The sequence below is a fragment of the Myotis myotis genome, unplaced genomic scaffold (assembly GCF_014108235.1).
Source record: "Myotis myotis isolate mMyoMyo1 unplaced genomic scaffold, mMyoMyo1.p scaffold_m19_p_2, whole genome shotgun sequence".
NCBI classification, from domain to species: domain Eukaryota; kingdom Metazoa; phylum Chordata; class Mammalia; order Chiroptera; family Vespertilionidae; genus Myotis; species Myotis myotis.
Window position 1 is genome coordinate 155114635 of NW_023416324.1, and position 22915 is coordinate 155137549.

Sequence of the window (22915 nt, forward strand, 5' to 3'; positions counted from 1 at the left end):
AACAGATTTAGCAGTCACTATTTAATCTTCTCTTGTAAATTATTTTGTTTGTTTGTTTAGCTTTTCTCTCTCTTGTCATTGGGACTTTTAAAAATGACAGTAAAATTAATTTCTCATTAATTTATTGTGACACTAGACTCAAAGTAGTAAAATTCCTTAGTAGTAAAAAGGTAGAAGCCATTAGTAGAAGTTCGCTGGTATGATCAGAGCTAGTTTTAGGTGATGCACTGCTGACCTAAATGTTAGGATGCCCAGATCTCCTTCTTGGCTTTGTATTGATGAATTCTCTTAATCCCTATCTCCTAATGCACACAAAGACACACAACCCTCTCTGGAACATATGCTTTAGGCTCTCTGTATTTCTGAGTCTCAGGCAAAACAAAGTTCAGGAAAGGTTTTTATAAGCCCATTTATACCAAGGTTGAAGGGCTGAAATAGTTAACTCACTTTACTAGGAGAAATTCCCAGGCATTTCTAAGTATTAATTTAGGGTGAACAGTAGATGATTCCTTTGTTCCAGGGTTTAAGATAATATCATTTATCTTTCCCATCTTCAATCCAGCCTTTTGCTCAGAGTTTAATATGTTTTAAATAATCTAAAAGTCTATGTTTTATCTTTGTAGATTATGATGATTTAATCTCTAAATAAGTAATCATACATCCTGAATGACACCTGTAATTATTGATACTTATTACTAGTTTCTTGTTTCACTCTATACGGTACTTCATATAGAACAGTGAATTCAAAGTCAACCTAAAATAAGAGAAAAGTTTAGTTATGTGTGGTCATCAGATGCCTTCCTTTTCCATCCTTACTCTCTCCTGCATAAAAAGGACTTTGAGGAAGTGTCTCACATCTCTTGTACCACATCTTCTAACCACAAAATCCGCTTCCCTTCTTCTTCCTTGGTTATGCACACTTTCATCTCATGATAGACATTCCCTTCTCTCAGTTCCTCCTCTAATCCCAAACAACCAGGACAAAACAGAAGATAAAGAAAGAGGTTCACAGAGAAGACATTGCACTACAAAACTCTAAAATGATTGAAAATTTTACAGGCATTTTGTGGCTCTCTATCCTGTTTGGTACCTAATATTCTGCCCCCCAAACCAATCTGCTTTCAAAAAAGTATGACATACAATTAATTTTTCATATTACTATTCACTTAAGTACCAAATACTATACTATTTAAGTAAATAAGGTTGGGATACATAGTGGGGTTTTTCTGGCATATGATATAAACTATAAATATATAGAGAGAGGTCCGGTGCATGAAATTCATGCACTGGGGGAGGGGGGTTTCCCTCAGCCCAGCTTGCACCCTCTCCAATCTGGGACCCCTCAGGGGATGTCCAACTGCCAGTTTAGGCCCGATCCCTGTGGGAGTGGGCCTAAACTGGCAGTCGGACATCCGTCTCACAATCCAGGAATGCTGGCTCCGAACAACTCGCCTGCCTGCCTGATTGCTCCCTAACCACTCCCCTGCCAGACTGATTGACACCTAACTGCTACCCTGCTGGCCCAATTGCCCCCTACTGCCCTCCCCTACAGGCTTGGTCACCCCCAACTGCCCTCCCCTGCAGGCTTGGTTGCCCCCAACTGCCCTCCCATGCCGGCCATCTTGTGATGACATGGGAGTGTCCATCTTGTGGCAGCCATCTTGTGACGATGTGGAGGTGGCCATCTTGTGACAATGTGGGGTAGCCATAGTGTGACAACATGGCAGCGGCCATCTTGTGATGATGTCGGGGCAGCCATCTTGTGATGACATAGGACAGCCATCTTGTGATGTGAGGGTATGAGGGTCAATTTGCATATCACCTTTTTATTATGTAGGATATTACATAGGCTATATAAATTTATGGGTAAATGAAACTAGTTATTACTCTCCAAATATACCCATGTTTGGTTGTTTCTATGCCAATTAAATAATGATAAAAGAGTAATAGAGACCTTTAATTTTTATCTCATTTTATTTCCTACCATTTTGATTTAGCATAGAGAAAGTATGCAAGTAGTTTAAGGTTGATTCCAAAAGGGGAGGAGAAGCACTCTCTGTTCCTTCCAATGAACAGTCAAAATTGGTAGGGGGGAAAAAGTAAGCCAAGGCATAGCGTTATACCCAAATATTCAGGCAAGCTTACCTTGTCCTGAAACTTGTAAGAATAGAAAGAGAAATCCCAGCTAAATCACTGTTTTATCCTAAGAAGCTACACATGCTTACATTCCCATATAATTTCTGCTCCATGGTAGTACCAGGTACCAGGCACCTTGGTGTTTCCACTGCACCTCACATATTGTATCTGAGTCTTGTCCCTTTTCCACAATCTCTCGGAGGGTTCTAATTGGGTCAATCTGCAACTGTAGCCTTACTGATAAACTCTCTGTGATAATAGGGACCCTCTAAATTTTATTTATCCTGAGTGAATGACCTTTTTAATGTTATGAACCATATGTTAATTACTAATTGTCAATGCTTGGACAAAAGGGGATTCAAGTCTTCCTCTAACACCCCCCCCCAAAAAAAAAAAATAAAAAGAGATAACATGTTTTTTGGATCAAGGAAACAGTGCAGGCTTTACAACAGGAAGGAGGAAACATTTAGGGGAAAAATAGATGAGAATATTGGGAGATATCCTCTCAGATAGCCTATGGAGAATAATTACATGGATTTGGAGGAAAGGTACAAAAAAGTTGGCATTCTTTAATTTATCTATTGAGAATCTACTAGATGTCAGCATTTTTCTAGTTGATGGGGATTCACCAATGAATAAGATTGTCAAGGACCTATAGGAAGAGTCAGACTACAAAATAAGATCAGATGGTGATACATTCTGTAAGAAGACAATAAGAAAGGATGATAGAATAAAAAGTGCTGGGTTTATTTTGATTAGTTGATTAGTAAAGGCCTCTTTGGGAAGGAGGTATTTGAGCTGAAACCTAAATGACAATTAAAAAAAAAATCAGTCAAGAGGTTATCCAGGTAAAGATTTAAGGCAGAAAAATAATATTGCAGAAAAGAAAGATGATTCGGGGAACACAGAAGTCCAGGCACAAGAATCCTTTGCAGAATTGACCATTCTTGGCAACTAGAGAGAATCGGCTAGGTCAAAGTTCCTTAGTAGGTTCTGAATACTAAGATGAACAAAATCAGTTGCATAAACTCTACATTACCAATTCCAAGAAAAACAAATCCAAACATTTAATTATTCTGATTGCTATTAAAAATATTGACTTGAAGACATGAGATCTGGGAAAGATAAGGAAATGAGCTAATCTTGAGACTATAGCTAACTAGAACAAACCTCAAATATTCAGGTTGCTACAGGAGGCGGCATTTTCACTACCCAGCAGCAAAATAAAGTTCAATTCTTTGGCTGAAGACCCAGCTTGGACCCATTCTCTGCTGATCCCTGGGTTTGCTACCTGCCTCCTTTATTTTCCTTTTTGTTGTTGTTGTTGTTGTTAATCCTCACCAGATGATATTTTTCCCATTGATTTTTTCTAGAGAATGGAAGGAAGGGAAGGAGGTAGAAGGGAGAATGAGAGGGAAAAAGAGAGAAGAGAGAAATATCAATGACACACACACACACACACACACACACACACACACACACACACAAGCACTCTAACCACTAAGCACACAAGCCAGGGCACCACCAGCCTCCTTTCTGACCACTTTCTCCTCCCAAGAATTTTCCCAGGTCTTTCTTTCTCAAGCACTCTGTTCCAATGATTCTATTTTTTCCCTTCCCTATTTCTGCCTCTCCCAAACTTGTTTGTCCTAAAGGTTTATACCATTTCCATATTCAGGAATATTTGTACACATCTGTTTTATAGTAATTTTCTTTTCAAAATATTGTTTTTATCCATATCAGCAAAATATAATATGTAAGGGTTGTCAGGAGGACTTGAAAACAATGATGTTATACAGAACCAGATGTTCAAATGGTACCTGTGAAAATTGAATTCTACTTGTGTAGAACTTATATTTCCCATAAAGGAAACAGGAAGCAAAGGAGAGAACCTAGGTGTCCTGACTCATGAAACGGGAGAAAAGAATTATGTTCAGTGCATAAGGAAACAAGTCTTTGGGGTTCTGGAAGATCTTCAGCCAACCAAGTTTTATCAGACATAGTCTTACATGTGGTAGTAAATTAGAGTCAAACTGTTGAAAGAGTAAGAGAGTACTGTTTGTACTATGCTTCTGATTCATATTATATAAAAATAATTTTGTGAGCAGGTTTGGGAACATAACGTGGAATATTATTTCTATTGGGAAAATGCATTCCAAATTTCAAACCACCTTCCAAATTAATTTGTGCTATGAACTGGATTTGCAAATTGGAGGCTTACAAGGACAGAATGTGTCTTTATTCTTCCTCCTCTCATTTCAGATGCTTTTTCTATCCCTTATTTGTTCATTAAGCATCTCTTCACTAAAGTTAGCCCATTATTAACCAGGTTAGGCCAGATTTCATCTTCTAATATGTGCATTTGAATAAGGTATTTGGTACCATTCACCTTTTCTATTTTTAGTCATATTATTATATACTAGTGACCTGGTGCACAAATTCATGCACATTGAAAGGAAATTAATTAGAAGATGGCCAGTGGGACAGGACTGGGCAAGGCAGGCCATGCATGCCCTGGAGCCAACCTCCTGCAGTCCCTCCCCAGCATCTGCAGAGTGAGTGGAGTCCCTCCAGAAGGTGGGGGCCCTTGCCTGGCCTGCAGGGATTGAAGCAAAACCAGCTCTCAAACATCTCCTGAGGGGTCCCAGAGTGCGAGAGGGCACTCTTCAAAGTTGCTGTTGTACAGGGTTTGGAACACAAAAGCAAGTGTGCAGTAAACCAGATTCAGTGCCAACAGTGCCCCAGCAACAACATAATCCACCACCAAAGGTGGAATCGCATGGCCCTGAAAGGAATTGGGCTCCCTTCTCTCTAGTTTCGGGGTGTGTCACCTGAGAACCACCCCTGCCAAGTCACTGCAGCTCGGCAGCTCCTGTGTTGAGCACCTTCCCCCTGGTGGTCAATGTGTGTCATAGCGACCGGTTGGATGGTTGGAAACTTAGCATATTAGCCTTTTATATATAGGGATTTCTCATTATGTATGGTTTGCAAGTTTCTTATGAATGACATATATTTCTGTGCTTTATTTAAACATTTTATATAATGGTATATCTACATGGCTCTATAATTAAACTTTATTTATTTTGGCTCAGCTTGTGTTTTGGTCCCCCCCTCTTTCTCACCCTCCCTCCCCTTCCCTTTGGGTCCCTCCTTCTGTCACTCTGTCTTTCCTCCTCTCCCCTTCTCAACTTCCCTCTCTCTTACACACACCACCCACACATGTGAGAAGATCAGCACATATTTTTGTAGGTGCACTTGTTTCACCTGAGTGGTTAAATATAGACTTCTGGACTTAGTTAGAATAACAGAACGCCTGGGACTATAGTAAAGAAACTAGAGCATTGCTTGGGCTCAGTCCACCTTTCTGTTTTTCCTGCCTGACATTCTCAGTCCTGTGCTGCTGTTTCCTTGCCCAACATTCCCACTGTCCCAGCATCCCAGCATTTGAATAATGTGTTCCTGCTCCCTATACCATCATGATTCCTCAATAAACTACTCATCTCTTATATCTGCAGGAAAATAGGTCTACCTGGCCATAAACTTCCATTTAGTAGGCAATGTTTTGTCAAACAGAACAAAAAGTGTGTAAGCATATTTTAAAAAATCTTATCCTAATACACATTTTCCCCACAATTTACCTTATGAAAATGAACTCTGGAACTACTTCCTAGATCAGGGGTGGGCAACCCCTGGCATGCATGACAAACATGGCATGCCAGTAACTTTTGCTTGCACGCGAAAACCCCTCATAATCTTCCATTTACAATTTTTTCTTAATATTGACTTTTTTATTTTTCAGATAAATTCAGTATAGGTGCATCTTAGATAAATAAATAATCTTACATAACAAGTTCTCTTAAAGACCATAGACATGGATTGATGAGAGAGGGAAAGAGCAATTTCTATGCCTCTGCCTTAACTCTCCCTACCTTCCTAGATCCGACCAGTATTTTGGTTTCAGCCTCAGACGCAATGGGTTTTCGTTGACAAGACAACCGCCTCACCTACTTATTCAAAACTTCACTCTATAAAACTGAAACCTACTCTCTCGCTTTGCCCACCAGTACTAATGAAAGGGGAATAAATTTCTATGTTTCTCTTGGCAGCAAAAGTCCCACTGATAATATCAAACGGAGTCATAAAGTTTTCTGTCGGACTATCAGTGTACATGTATACATTAAAAAATAAATGTATTTTTCATCATCATATACTGTGTTTTTGTCGCTCGAATGAATTTTATTATTTCTTCAAGGTTCTTCACATATGTATACCTTAGGAGATATCAAGTAGGTGTAACATGTTCTCAAAAAATTAGGGTTGGCATGCAGAAGAATTTTGAGTCAGAGATTTTGCTGGTTTTGGCACGCACTCACAAAAAGGTTGCCCAACCCTGTCCTAGATGATTTTACTAAAACTAAATATGAAATAGCCTAATATTCTTATATTTTTCTGTTTCCCTGGATACCATTCAGGGACATGACTGATCTTCCACTCTCTAATATACTCTTATATTCTCTCTTTCTATTAATTTCTCTAGCTGAATTTCTCCTTCTCTTTAGAAACCACAAGGTCTTGAAATGTCATCACTTTTCCTTCTACTTACCACATATCACATACTCTATTTCATAACACTTTTTTTATGTTTGAAATTTCTATATATACAGCATGTTTATACTTCGCTTTTCCTGTATTATTCAGCTTTCCATTATAATCTTTTTCTCATCCTGACGTTATGTCTAAGAGAATATAAAACAATATTTACATATATTCCTTAGTGGTTCAGTGTCTACCTACTCTGTGTTCTGTACTGCATGACATTCTGTGGGGAATGAATGACACAAGTTAATATAGCTCCCGTCTTGAAAAAAAATTATAACTTGGGAAAACAGTATATACATATTTAATATAATTAGAGAATAAAAGATGGTTGTATGTAATTAAATGCTAACAAAATTATTGTCCATTCTTAATAGAACTACACTGAAATACAATTAATCTGATATTAGCAAGTGGCTAAATATGCCAGCTCAAAGTATCACTTACAGTCTACTCGTGTCAGTATAAGCTTGGCTAAGTTTACTCTGTCTGATTCTCCATGGTCGCCCATACAATTGCACTGCTGAGACTACAAAATGCCCCAGGTTACTGAATGAAACGCTTTCTGCATCCCCAGGTATGATTTCCCCACATTTCTAGACAGGCCCAGCTAAATGTAACCACTTAGGATGAGATGAGGAAAAGGTAGTGAGAATGATTTCAAACAAAAATAAGGGTACTTTGGAAAACGAAGATTCCTTCTCAAGACATGGACATAGAAAAGCAGTTGTCCAACAGCATTGCTTGGAGAGCAGGGACAGACCTATTATATCCTAATGCAACATCTTCTGTTTCAGACAGAGTATAAAAGGGAGTAGTTTTATGCTCTTCTCTTCTATGTCTTGAAAGGATCCTGTTGAATGGGCCTCCCCTGAAACTGGGCAATGGGGCAGCCCAGTATCTTCTCTTCACTCAGAGGGGTAGGTCAAGTTTAGGGTCTCTGTTTTAAATTTTAATGATAGTTGTTCTCTTCATACCAACCACTGACTTGTTTCCAATGATGATGTTCCCTGAGAATCATGTTGTCGACAGTGATAATGTGTGATAGTGAGCCAATGGCACCATTGCAAGGACACAACAGACATGTTTTCATTCACATTAAGAAGTACCTGATGGGAATTTGGGATGCAGCCTAGGCATATAGGAAAGAGTCTCTACATTAGAAAGATAACTAAATCTCAACTTCAAAAAGAAGAACCTCCGTCCTCTTAGCCAATACTCAAAACAAAGACACTGAAAATAGCATCTAAGGAAAGCAAATCAATTGCACAGATCCAAATAACCTCAGCTACTATTTTTACACAAATGTTGGTAAATGAGCAGTCTTTCCTTACACATATTTAAGGACATGACTTTCTCTATACATTCATTAAGTGCAATACTGACCCATTATAAATTATTGTCAGGCCTGTCTCATTCTCTTAAAAATATCTAAGTTTACTAAATCCAAAAAATAAAGGAGATTTTGAGATGATTCATGTCCATTTCAGTTCTGGTAGCTAAGCTTTTTCAAATTGCATGTAGGCTTCCTAATCTTCATAATGGCTTAAAGATTCCCTAAGTACATTCAACTCCTTCTGCTACTAACCCCTTTCAGATGTGGCCAAGTTTCACAATGACCATAATTACAAACTATAGTCCTAATGTGCCTCACCAATCACTAAGATGAACTGTGGTCTTTTGTCTTAGGCAAAATTCCAACAAATGAGGTTAGGGGTGGTAAATAGGCTTGAGTTAGCATGTCAATAGATGGTGATTGCCTGGAGAGCTAAATTAAGAAAAATTCAGAGGCCAAGCCCTAGTGCCCAGGAAATGAATACTAGTGGTAGTTCCTATGAATAGGGATATTGCATAGGACATCAATTGAGACTCCTCAACATCAAGATTACCAGTTTTATTTAAACAAAACAATAAAAATGTTACTTGAAATTATGAATATAAAAATCAACTTTAATAATTTATTTTTGCTTAGAATCATTGGCATTTTAAATATTGCAATATCTGGATGAGAGTAGATCTTGATTGGAGAACAGCAGATAGAAACAAGAACATTTCTCAGATCATTCTATTCTGTGCATAAAATAAGGCACGTAGGGTTTAGTGTAATAATATGGGTTTTAAATTTAGCTTATTAAAGAATTAATATAATAATAGTGAAAACAAATATCAAAAAATATTTGGCAAATATATGAAGTGTTGAATATTAGTTCATGAATTTATATATTACTAGAGGCCCAATACACAAAAATTCATGCAATAGTAGGCCTTCCTTCCCCCGGCTGCAGGCACTGGCTTCCCTCCAGCACCCGGGACCCAGGCTGGCTTCCCTCTGGCCCTGGCTTCATCAGGAAAAACGTCTGGAATGACGTCCAGAAGGATGAACAGTTTAATTAGCATATTGCCCTTTTATTATTATAGATTGTAGGTCTGTTCATTAAAAGTTTGAAAGTTTGTGGAAGCAATGGCTTCCAGGTATAATAAACACACCTAGAATTCAGATCTTGGTTTCTAAATATAATTCCTCAATAAAAGGAAATAGGGTTATTTATAAAAATGACTGATTCCTGATCTGAGTCATGGACAGTGCAAAGTAAGTCCAGAATCATTTGCTGAAGAGTAAAAATGTTCTTGGAGATCAACAGGGACACATGAAAAAGACATAGGAGCCAGTTTGAAGAGGCTCTTACTATCTAAATTCTAATCAATTTGGGTATCAGAAAAAACCAATAGGCATAAGTTGTAATATTACACTGAATACATAAAAATGCATCCATTTTGATACTAGAGATGAAGAGACAGAACATGAAATATATATTCACACTATAATCAGAGGTGACTTTTACATCAATTTTGTACTCTGAAAATTGATATTTGAAAGAAAAAAAATGAAGTAGTTACCTTTCCTTTTTAGGAAAACCTGAGTTCATTCCTACATCTGGAGGGAAAAACAAAATTGCAGAAGAATGCCAGAAAATAAATGTAGAAGGAATGAAATTGCTAGAAAGTCACCATTCACCAACCGTGAATATAATAATTGGTTCAGAGAGCCAGAGTCATCAATGGATATAAAAATTGGTCAGTGTTCTCTGGGAACAGCATATGCACATAATGCTAAAGCATCACTTCCAAGTCTGCCTTGCTAATGGTGAAGAGGGAAATGTTCCAGTGTAATGGAGAGACCTAGGAGTCACATCTTACCCAAATAAACAATCTTGTCATTGGAAGTGGTTTAATCTGACATTACGTACCCCTTAGTTGGGTTTAATATGAAGTATCTAGCGCCATCTCTGAAATTCTTGCCGAAGAAAGTTTTATATAAATATACTTAAGCTTGGAGATTGAGCATCCAGTTTATAGAAAATATAGAAGATAAATAAGTTAAAAACAAAACAAAACACTACTAGGAACAGACAAGTTAATAATGTGTTACATGTCACAAGAAAATTAATCTGGTTTCTAAAAAAAAAAAAAAATACCCTGGAGAGAATAAAAAGGAAGTTTGAAGCATTTCCTATACTAAAAGATACAAAATAAATAGAATAAAGGAAAATTGCTTGGATATTAATTGAAAAAAAGGGTTATAAAAGATATTGATGAAACAACTGGAAAACATGAATACAGATGTTATAACGATTTACGATTTATTTTCTGAGATAGGATAATGGTATTGTGGTTCTGTATGAATTTGCCATTATTAAGAGGTGTTTGATAAGTATGTGGTGGAGTCTATTTGGATAAGCAACATTAGTGGTAATTAATTTCAGTGGTAAGTACACAGGTAATCATTCAATTCTTTCAACGAGTCTGTATTTTGGATAATAATAATTTTTTTTTAAAAAAAAATCTACTATGCTGCTCTAAAAAGGAAGGAACTCTTACCATTTGCAACGTCATGGATGGAACTGGAGAGCATTATGCTAAGTGAAATAAGCCAGTCAATGAAGGAAAAATACCACATGATCTCACTCATTCATGGATAATAGAGACCATTATAAACTTTTGAACAATAATAGATACAGAGGCAGAGCTGCCTCAAACAGATTGTCAAACTGCAGCAGGAAGGCCGGGGAGGGTTGGGGGGCAGGAGGTAGGGGGGTAAGAGATCAACTAAAGGACTTGTATGCATGCATATAAGCATAACCAGTGGACATAAGACATTGGGGGATAGGGGAGGCTAGGGGACTGTCTATGGCGGGGGGATAAAATGGACACATATGTAATACCCTTTGTAATACTTTAAGCAATAAAAAAAAAAAATCAATGTAATGTTAGCATCTTACAATGGATAAAAAAGCCTCAAGCTAAAAGAAAAAAAAAAATTTAGGCTCTCATCAGAACCCAAAGCCCAGTATACAGCACAAGATTTTTTTTAGGATTCTCTATTCCTCAATGGCTCCTTCCATTTATATGCCAGTGATAAAATATTAGGGGCTTTAATCCCTGCCTCATTAAATAGAGCATATTCTCACTTCACTCTGACCTGTGCTGGGGCCAGTTTAAGGAGCAATCAGTCATGAGATCATTAATACAGCAACTGGCTAAGAAGGTGAAGATATTCATCTAAAATTAATTTCTTGACCTTTTCCATGAGAACCTAGAAAGGAATATTTTAGTGTTCATAACTGGGGAGCTGCTCCACTTATAACCTATGTTTCCCAAATGTGGTCATTACAGAAACAGAGACAAGAATTGGAGATGTGGGGAGCAAATAATGTTTCAGGGTTACTCTCACAGATGGAGCACCTCAAGCTACCTAGAAAGCATCTGTTTGGAAAGAAGCAAGGAGACTACTCACCAATATCTAATGTATGGCCTTAAACAACTCTACCGGGCTAGGGAGAGGACAGGTAGAAACACAACATAATGAAAACAGGTTGTAGCCACAAAAAATTTCAGAAGATTCCAGCTATTGTAGGAGCCAATGTCAAATGATTCAACCTTAATTCAGCACAGCAAGTGCTATCTAATAAAAGAGACAAAGCCGTACTTTTATCATGATCAAAGACAAAGATGAATACAAAGCTAAACATTTAGCAAATGCCAGTAAACTCTGAATCAGAAAGGCAAATCTTCAGATTCATGAGTAACCTTTACTGAGAACTAAGCTATGCCATTTTGAAGGTGAAATAGATATCATAAGAAATCCTCTGATCCTCAAAAAATGCAATTTGAGCCAAAACCGGTGTGGCTCAGTGGATAGAGCGTCGGCCTGCGGACTGAAAGGTCCCAGGTTCGACTCCGGTCAAGGGCATGTACCTGGGTTGCGGGCACATACCCAGTAGGAGATGTGTAGGAGGTGGCTGATCGATGTTTCTAACTCTCTATCTCTCTCCTTTCCTCTCTGTAAAAAATCAATAAAATATATTTTAAAAAAAATGCAATTTGAAATAAAAGCCAATACTTATCTACACCCTACTTGTGCACCCACCACTGATTTCTTTATAAGTTATAGAAAACTCTGGAAGTACATTTAGGGACCACTGAAGATTCATTTTATTATTATTATTATTATTATTATTATTATTATTTATTTTAATTTATTTTTTATTGTTGAAAGTACTGCAGACGTTCCCCTTCCTCCCTATTGACCCCCCTTTTAGCCCATCTCCATCCCTCACCCCAGGCCTTCACTGCACTTTTCTCATTGTTTTTAAACTTCAACCTTTTCAATGGTTGCTAATTTGGAATGAAATCCTAACTTCACAACATCTTTTCCACAAAGTCAATGAGGCACACTGGGGAGGAAACAAGAATTCACAGAGGTGGCAATTTGAATAACCTAAAGTGGTTTTTGAAGAATGTATAGCCTAAGGACTATGTACTTTTTCAGATCAAAAATAAAACAAACATGGACTTCCAGATATTGGCCAGTCACCAGGCCAAATATAAATTATAAAAATGTAAATAAATAAATTAAATAAATGAATATGACTTAGTACACAGTAAATGTTCTATAAGCGTTAAATAAATTCATTTAATGTAACCTGAAGGGAGTAGGCCTTTGGATCTCTGATAGTCCATGAGACAGATGGGCTAGGGCTGGGTTGTAATGATGCACTAACTCTACCATTGCTATCATGATACCTATCTCATCCATTTGTGGTGGAATAACAGGTAGAGTCAATATAGTTCATATAAACTAATTTACTAATCCTCATAATAAACAGTTAAATATTGATTTCCCCATTGTAATTATGAGAAAACAGACTGAGAAAAGACAGGCTAGCAACTTGTCCAAGATTATACAACTATGAAGTGATAGAAGTAGGATTTAGGTCCAGATCTCTGTGAATTCAAATTTAGGTCTAAATTCTTCATTTACTAAAAAAAAAAAAAATTCCTCAGAGGTTTCTTATAATATCTTAAATTCCTAACATGATAAAAGGGAACTACCATACCATCCATTAATATTAGCTTATTGTATGAGCTGCAGGTAAGTGTTGCTCCTGAGTAGATATTTTAGAAGGATCTCTATGTTCATAAGGATGGAAAGATTAGAAGTTTTTTGCAGAAAGAGATCTTGGAAGTTTGAGATAGATCACTGGTTGAGGGGGACAATGGTGATGATGAGGATGGAAATGCGGGAAGTGACAGAAAGAATGCAAAGTGTTCTGAAAATAGTGCTTAAATTGTTGTTCAGTTTCTTATTTTTTACTCTGAATCCTTATAAGACTGATGAATCACTAATCAAGTCACAACTACTGTCACTAAATTGTATCTTTTTATATTATAAAAGTTGGCCAAACTCATTTAAAATTTTTAAAAAATAAAATTTTTATAAAAAACATGATGTGGGGATAAGGACACATATGTAATAACTTAATAAAGAAAAAAAATATAAAATAAAAATAAAAAACAAAAAACATGAAAAAATATATACATATTTTCTGCCAAAATATGTGACAACTGTTAACATTCCTGTCTATTTATTTCCAGCTGTTTTTTTTTTTTCCTCCCTATGCCTATAATTGGGACTTTTGAAAAACAGATGAGATGACAAAACATTGCACACGTGGGAATCCTGTTTTATGTTACATGATAAGCATTTCCAATGTTATTTTTCTATAGGACTTAACATCTAATCATGTCTCAAGTCCCCACCCATCCAGTATAACTTGCTTCTCTCTCTTTTACTCATTCTCTGTTGCCTCCCCCAACCCCTGCAAACAGCAGTTACAACATAGCAAACTATTATTTAAAAATATATAAAAACCTATGGCACAAAGGTTTTATGACTCTGTGCAAGAGGTCACTTTGGACTAAACACCCATTTTTCTTTACCTTCCTCTTCTAAAGACAAAACAGGGAATGAATCAAATAGAAGAATAACAAGATGACAATTTCTGGGGTCATATAAATGACATATTACATTTAGCTCCCTCTAGGGATGAAGTACATTATCTAATCTACTAAAACCACATGGGCTATCTGGGCCATGATCTGCTGGAATGTGAACAGCAGGTCAAAATGTTATAGACCAATCATTACTCAACCTTTGGAATGAGAGAGGATTATAAATCCATTTTTATATTAGTAGTGTATTGCAAAAGTTGCCTCTAATGATCTATTTACCAATTCAATCTGTGTTCCTCATCACAGGTGAATACTAAATAAACAAATAGGCACAAAGCAATTATAAGATTGGTGTTACTTCTTACGCACTGAAAAAGTTGATTTCAATACTAAGAGAAAGATGCAAATTTCATAGGTTAAAATGACAGATTTATCTTATATTTAGTATAGGTCTTATAAAAGAAACCAACAGTGTTGACATGTTTTGTTGTCACTGTTGTTTGCTTTTGGTTTTAGTTTTGTTTTTTGAAGGTGACAGAAAAAAAACACAATGCAAAGTAAATATTCATATTTCATGCTGGCCTTTTCAGGATATATGAAAGAAACCCTTAGCTGTTCTAATTTCATACAAGATGAGATAATAAAAGTTACCAAGTGTTCTATGAATTAATCTTAATTTAATTGTTCAACCTTATAAGTATGAATGTGGAAGAAGATATCCAAATGCATTTTATGAACATGTAGATTCACAAAGTATATGGTTTAGAAATGTCACTCATTTTGTGAATATCTACCTTTTAGAAGAGAATATTTCTTTAAATATCATTCTCCATTGAAAATATAATCATTCATATATATATATATATATGCCTAATATGCAAAGTGTCCCCTTGGGAGTTCGACCGGGGGACCGGGAGTTCAATCACTCACTATGATGTGCACTAACCACCAGGGGGTGGCACGAAATGAAGGAAGGCCCCTGCCAGCATCAGGGAAAGGGAGGCCCGGCCAGCACCCGGCAGCCACTAGGGACCCTACCTGTGCACAAATGTCATGCACTGGACCTCTAGTATAATATATGAAAACATACAGTATGAATCTCAAGAATATGTCTTGTGAGAAAAAGCAAGTTCCACATGCAGCCTATGTAACCTTCTATAGCTTCGATTAGTAGAATTATGTCTGTATGACCCAAAGATCATATTGTAAAAAACCCTACTTTTACCTTTTCATTCAAGATTATCCCTATAAATTTCATGGACATTAGTAGCCAATGTATGATCCATATAACACAACCTTATGCAAGAATGCCACTTTTTGGTGGTTATCAGTGCCCAGGTGCATACTCACAGGATATAGCACCCTCTAGCCCAGAATATTTATTTTTCCACATCTGCTAGCAACTTACTTCTATGGCCCATTAATATCAACAATAAATAAATCATTTTAGAACTGATTACAAACCCAATGGATGTCAACTGTCATGTGTTTAAGAGTAGTGGAGTGTGATGGTGAAGGAGGAAAGAGGGGCACATCAGAACTAGCAAAATATTTAAATAACTCTTCTGGGTCCTGCTGCCCTGCTTTGATAGGCAGGTAGAGTGGAAGGGGTCATGAATATACATTTCATATATATTGTTAAAAGCTTCAGAGATAATGATGATTAATGTTCATTCCCTTTACCACCTATGCAGTCATTTCAATGGACAATTAATGCTGTGACATCTATGCATTTGGCTAAACTACAGATATATGTATTTGTACTTTCTACAGCCTCCTGAGGAAAATGATTATTGTTTTATTTGTGTGGGTTTTTGGGGAGTTTCATTATTCATAGAGATGTTTTGATACTCACTTGTATATTGTGTTTTAAGGGATGAACTATAATGTAAAATTCTTGGATTTGGAGAGCAAGGTAATGTTCTTCTTCTCCTTACTTTAGTTGGTTTAAAAACATTTTTGTTATAAAAGCAATATAGTAACATTCTAAAAGTACACAAAATAGGGAAAATAACTATATTTATGAGCATGAACAGGTGCACAGAAGGCTGTACGCTGTAGTATTGATGGTAAGAGTGAACATTAGAGAAGAAATTAAATGTCTACCAATAAGAAAACAGTTACATAAATGTTGCCATAAACAAATTATGGAACATATGAATTAGCTGTTAACAAACAAGGTAGATATTTGTGTACTGACATAGAAATTTATTTTTCCAAAACCCATTTTAATGGGAAAAAATAAAATCACAGAATAATACATTAAGTGTTACAACAACAACAACAACAACAAAGTTGTTATATAGTGAAAAAAGGAAAGGATTCAGATTTCTTCCAAAATAACCCATTCCTCAAATAGAAATCTTTATTTTAATTTTCTCTAATGAGCTCGAGACCCCAAAATCATACCAACTGACTCATGAATGTCTTGGATGTCTCACTGGCCCCATAAACTGAACTTAATCTCTGTCTATTCTTAATCACAATAGTTGTTCTTCCTATATCTTGAAGGGACCACTAGTCTTCTAGTTGCCCAAGCCAGAGTCCTGAGACTCTCCTGAGTGTTTCCTTCTCCCTCACTGAATTAAAATATTTAATGTCACTAAGTTCTCTTAATTTTGGCTCTTAAATATCTATTGAATATATGCCCTCACCACTTTTTATGCTACCATGGAGTTAAGCCATCACTTTTCCCACTTGAATTTTAGTCTTGTACCTTCAACTTAGATTTTACACAGCTGAAGACTTCTCTGTTTAAGCCATATTTATCAGGGGTCAGGCAAAGGGGTTGGGGTTGAGTACAAAGAGGTAACACGAAGAAATGTGGTGTGTAGAAGGGCTGTTAAATTTGATCTGTACCTTGATTGTGCATGTAGTTAACATGCCTCTATGCACTTGTCAAACTGAATAACAAAAAGAGTGCATTTTATTGTAAAGTTTAAAAATCCAAATAGAATAAAACACATAAAGAGACCCCAAAGTTCCATTCTCTTACTTCCCAATGCTTATATAATAAGAAGCAGTATCCGAACGTGGCCACAAGCACCCTCAGCATGTGGCTTCTGCCTACTTCTCCAGGTACATCTTGTACCCATCTCCTCTCCTCTTTCTACCTATGAGCTGCATCCCCTCTTGTTCTGTTCATCTCAATCTAGAGTCCTCATGTCTGCCTAGAATTCTCTTCTCTGGTTCCTTCCACTTTGGGCTAGTTGACTATTACACTTTCATTAGATCTCAGTTCAAATAGCACATTCTCAGGGATGTCAGGCAAAGAAATCTCAAAGAACACAAGGCATGCAGAACAGATTTGCACTCCAATAAGAATTAAAAAACAAAAACCTTGGGGAAGGTGCTGAAGAAAGAATGGACTAGGTAATATCCTTAATATAGAATACTAGAGGTCTGGTGCAGGAAATTTGTGCATGAGGGTGGGGTGTCCCTTAGCCCAGCCTGTACCCTCTCCAATCTGGGATATCCCTCTTACAAGCCAGTAATGCTGGCTCCCAACCGCTTGCCTGCCTGACTGTCCCTAACAGTTTCTGCCTGCCAGTCTGATTACCCCCTAACCACTCCCCTGCCAGCCTGATTGATGCCTAACTTCTCCCCTGCTGGCCCAATTACCCCCAACTGCCCTCCCCTGCTGGCCCAGTCACCCCTAACTGCCCTCCCCTGCTGGCCTGGTCGACCCTAACTTCCCTCCCCTGCTGGCCTGATTGCCCACAACTGCTTTCCCCTGCAGGCCATCTTGTGTCGGCCATCTTGTAACAACATAGGGGTGGCCATCTTGTGTGAGGGTGTGATGGTCAATTTGCATATTGCATCTTTAATATATAGGATGTATCAATATGCAATATTGTTATTACTTTTTGTACCACTTTCCCCCGCTTTTTTCAGTTCCAATGGCATCCTGTATTTACCTTCATGTCTGTAAGGTAATCTATCACACTTTCTAATCACATATTTGTGTGAATTTTAAAAATTGCGATTATGGACTGTTTCTACCACTAGATTGCAAGAGCCAGAGGGACAGGAAATTTGCCTATCATTCCTCTGTTTTGTTCTCCCAATTTCTAGCACAAAAATTAACCAAATACATACTGAATAATGGAATGAATAGTGAGTGATAATTCCAAAATGCATTGCAAAGCCAACAGTTTTCATTATCCTCTCTCAGACTCCTTCTGTTTCTCAATTTGAATACAATGCTTGGTGATTTAAGCCCTTCAAACATATGCTTTGTCTTTTCCTCTACATGATATTTAATTTAACCCTTTCTAAAATGACCCTCTAATGGATAGCCACACCCTTACCTCTAGAACGTATAAACGTACCTTATATAAGTGGGGGGGTCCTTTCAGATATAAATTAAGGATCTTGAGCTGAGAAGATTATTCTAGTCTTCCAGGTGGGCCCTGAGTGCAATTACATATATCTTAATAAGTAAAAGGCAGAGGGAAATGTCACACATATGTATGAAGAGGGCGGCAGAGGATGAAGCAGGGTAGCCACACGTTAAGGTGTGCCAGCAGCCATTGGAGGCTGGAAGAGGAAAGGAAACAGATTTTCCCAAGGTGCCCCCAGCGGGAGGGTGGCCCTTAGACATCCTCAATTCAGTCCAGTGATACTGATTTCAGACTTCTGGCCTCTAGAACTATGACAGAATAGGTCCTATCGTTTTAAAACACCCACTTTGTGGTTAATTTGTTATAGCAGCCAAAAGTAACTACTACAAGCCCCAACCTTTACTCCCCATAACTTTCTGAGTCTGACCTGGACAATTATCACCTCTACTAGTACTATGCTCCCCTCTTGTCTCCTTTTCACCTTGAAGGTTACAATTCTTATTTGTTCTCACAGAGAGAGCTCAGTACAATGGAAAGAACATGGTTTCTAAAATCAGACAGACCCTCACTCAATTAGAAAGTGTATGATCATGGGGAAATTAGTGTTTCTGAATATCAGATTCCTCAGCTTTACAATGAGTTTAACGGCCCTTATACTGTTGTGCATTGATAAATATTGCTTAAAATACCGTGTGAAGAATACTTTTGCAAAACACTTGATGTTGACTAAGTGGCCAATAATTCCTTCTTCCTTCTCAATTCCTATTAGCTAAGTAAATTAATCTTACCTAAAAGTCATCTTTGCAGGAGACAGTTCTGAGTATGCTACACAAATTAATATCCCTCTGACTCTTCATTCCCTGTTACCCTCTCACCTTTTAGCCCATTTTTTCAAAGTTCTTATCTAACATAAATCACATATTATCTATGTGTGTACATGTGTGTTTATAGAATGCCCCTCCCAACCCCAAGTTCCATGAGAGCAAGGGCTCTTCTACAATTTTTCATGTCTGTGTCCTCAGTCTAGAAGAGCACCAAATACATACAGGTGGCTTAATAAATGTTTTTAATGTGTAGATGAATTTTTGTCAGCTAGTTGTTCAAAGTTCCACTTCACTTTCCTGTGAAGACCCATGTTAATAATTTGAAAGGGTCTAATTAGAAGCTGCCATTGTGTTATTATAGAACTAAGCCCAGAAATGAACAATGGAAACACAGATTTTACAAAATGAAACCAAAGGGTATGATAAAGCTAGTTCAAAAAGTCATGACTATGTCTTCATTACACATAACCTTAACTATGGACCTTACAAATAGGCAACTGCAAGCCTGCCTATGCAAAACCACATTACACTAACTTTGATAAAGACCTAGATGCTGGCTGAAGGAGTGAGGAGGAGAGTAATCTTGTAAAATATACTTCACCATTACTTCAAACCATCAGCATAATAGAGTATTACGTTTCATTTTGCCTTTCTAACAAATGACTTCTATGTTTTTGTTTCTTTTAATTGTTTTGGTCTTGGTCACATGGCTCAGCTGGTTAGAGCATCATCCTACTACTCCAAGGTTGCGGTTTGGATCCCTGGTCAGGGCACATACAAGAATCAACCATTGAATGCATAAATAAGTGGGACATCAAATCTCTCTCTCTCTCTCTCTCTCTCATTCTCTGTCTCTCCCTACCTCTCTCTCTCTAAAATTAATAAATAAAAAAATTAAAAACTTTACATTATGGTTAACATTAAATATTATTTTATACTAGAAGCCCATTGCACAAAGATTCACGCAATAGGCCTTCCTTCCCCTGGCTGCTGGCACCGGTTTTCCTCTGGCACCCGGGACCCAGGCCTTTGGTCCGGCCGCAGCGGAGAAGCCAAGCCTCTTCAGTCTTCAGTCTTCACTCTGGCCGGAGCCTTCAGTCTTTGCTCTGTGCCTGCGTAAGCAAATTAACCGCCACCTTTGTTGGGTTAATTTGCATAGTCGCTCTGATTGGCTGGTGGGCATAGTGGAGTGACACCAATTTGCATGTTTCTCTTTTATTTGTGTAGATTAGTTTCAGTTGTACAGCCTAGTGGTGAGCCAATATGAACTTTAAAAGATGTTCTTTCAAATCCTCTCATTTTGTCCTCTATTTTAAAAATACATATTATACTATTGCTACAAACTTATGCTAAAATTATACTTTATGCTTAAATCATATCAATCCTTTTGGAACCTCCTAGAAATTTTCTCAACAACCAATATCCCCATAACTCCTAAATATGTCACATGTAGCATTTTGCAGGCATTAGCTCAATGTTTAGGAACCAGAGTATTTTAAGTTAATGGAGATACATTTTTCCTTGACTAAATTCTAAAAATTTAAGTTATAGTGCATTCATTTTTTTCAAACAAATGTTGAAACCATCTTCTCTTTATTATTGTGATTTGCTCCCACATGCTTTCTTCTTTATGCACAAGAAATACTAGCTAAATATCCTGCTGATTTTGGAAAATACTTTACCTTATATTCCTCTTTAGCATTCTTAAATCTTTCCTCCGAACAAGGGGGAAAGGGATATAACTGGCTTGAAATGGTTTCTTTGAATTTTTTTAACTATCTTCTGTTTAGGACAATGAGAGTAAGTTAAGGGGAAGAAAGAAAATGAGAAAGAGTGGAGGAAGTGTAACTGAGAGAGAAGGAGTGAGCAGGAGAGTAATCTTGTAAAATAAGTATGAAACTTGGAGCCACAAAAACCTGTGTTTTAGTCATGGCTGTGATGCTTGTTATTATGTAATTGTAGGCACTTGGTCTCTGAGGATATGATTTCTCCTCAACTCTCAGAGGAAAGGAGCGGGCAGGGATTAATCAAAGAACTTATATGTAGATATGCATAACTCATGGACACAGACAATACTGTGGTGAAGGCCTGTGGAAGGGGCAGGAGCAGGTTGGAGGGGGACCAATGTGGGGTGCGAGATATCTGTAATACCCTCAACAATAAAGTTAATTTTTTTTTAAAGAAGAAGAAAATGGTAGCTGCCCATCAAAATCTTCCTTGTCCATAGCAATAGAATTGAGCTTGGAAGCACCTGTTCAGCCTGGAACTACTTTTTCCAGCAGGCCCTGCAGTCATATGTGAACATGTGATTTATTTTTGCAAATAAAATATGAGGGTGAAAAAAAGATTTCTTCTCTGACAAAATAAACAATAATAACAGCATCATAGGGAGGCTCTCATTAAATGTTGATTCTATCCTTCCTGTCTCTTCTTTGGAGTCATTCTTGCCTCCTTCAACAGTTTGCCTCTCCACTGCTCACAACAGTAAACCTAAGTGATCTAAAAGGTACATGCTGATTTATCCCCTGTCATCTTGGTTCTACCTCGTGTACTTCATGAATTCCCATGACGTGCCACTTCAGAAGCCTCATCTTAGCCCTCATGGTCTCTGCCTTAGCTCTCCTCAAAGATCTACATCTCTAGCCCTCGGCTCTTTAATTCTAAATGTATGTCTGCTCTCCTATATCCTTCCTGTTATTTCCCCTTTCCTCATGTTTACCTCTAATGAGAATTCAACTTTTCTGCACTCTTATGGTCAGGCATTCTGAGACTATTTACCTGTCACCTTGAAATAAATATTGCCACTCAGTAAATATTTAGTGGATCCTATTACCCACCCATCACTGATCCAAACACAAGAAATATAAAAATGAGCAAAACTAATCAAGACCCTGCCCTCAAAAAGCTTTGCTTACATTTTAATAGTGAAGAAAATAAAAACACAAATATAAATATAGTGCTGAGTAGTTATTAAGGGGGTAAAAAGCTATACCAGGGCCCCTAACTGGTTTGGCTCAGTAGATAGAGTGTCAGCCAGAGAACTGAAGGATCCCAGGTTCAATTCTGGCCAAGGGCACATGAGTCTCTCTCATTATTGATGTTTCTATATCTCTCTCTCACTCTCCCTTCCTCTCTGGAATCAATTTTAAAAAGCTGCACAGGTGACAGAGAATGTGGTGGTGCCACTCTGCTAGATTGGGCTCCATATGAAAGTCTCTCTGGGAGAAGTAGGTGATGGGAGAACGCATCATGGAAATGTCTGGAGGAAGAATGTTCTAGGTCAGGACAAGGAATAGCCACTTCCATCATGCACATTCCTTGTTCTGAAATCCATTGCTTTTCCATGCTCCTGCACATCTTCTCAACCTTGGGTAATGCCACAGTTGCTTTTCCCTATATCTGGGCTTCTGAGTTCAACTTGAGAAAAATCACAAAACTGATGGCCTTACTGCAAATTATTACCAAGGGCATCTGGAAACTCTGACCAAGCACTCAACACAATGCTGACTCCTGTGTCTGAGCATACTTGTCCCAAGGCAATTGTTATTATAAATATTTTTTAAACTCAAGCTAACAGCTTTCGTAAAGGATGTAGATCCCTAAGATTCTCTTATAACTCAATTTTTCTATTACATAAGTTACTCATCTTTATACACATTTAAAAAGAAGGGGGAAAAAAGTGGTTTTTGAGAGGCAGTCTTCCAAAACAGAAAACATTACTAT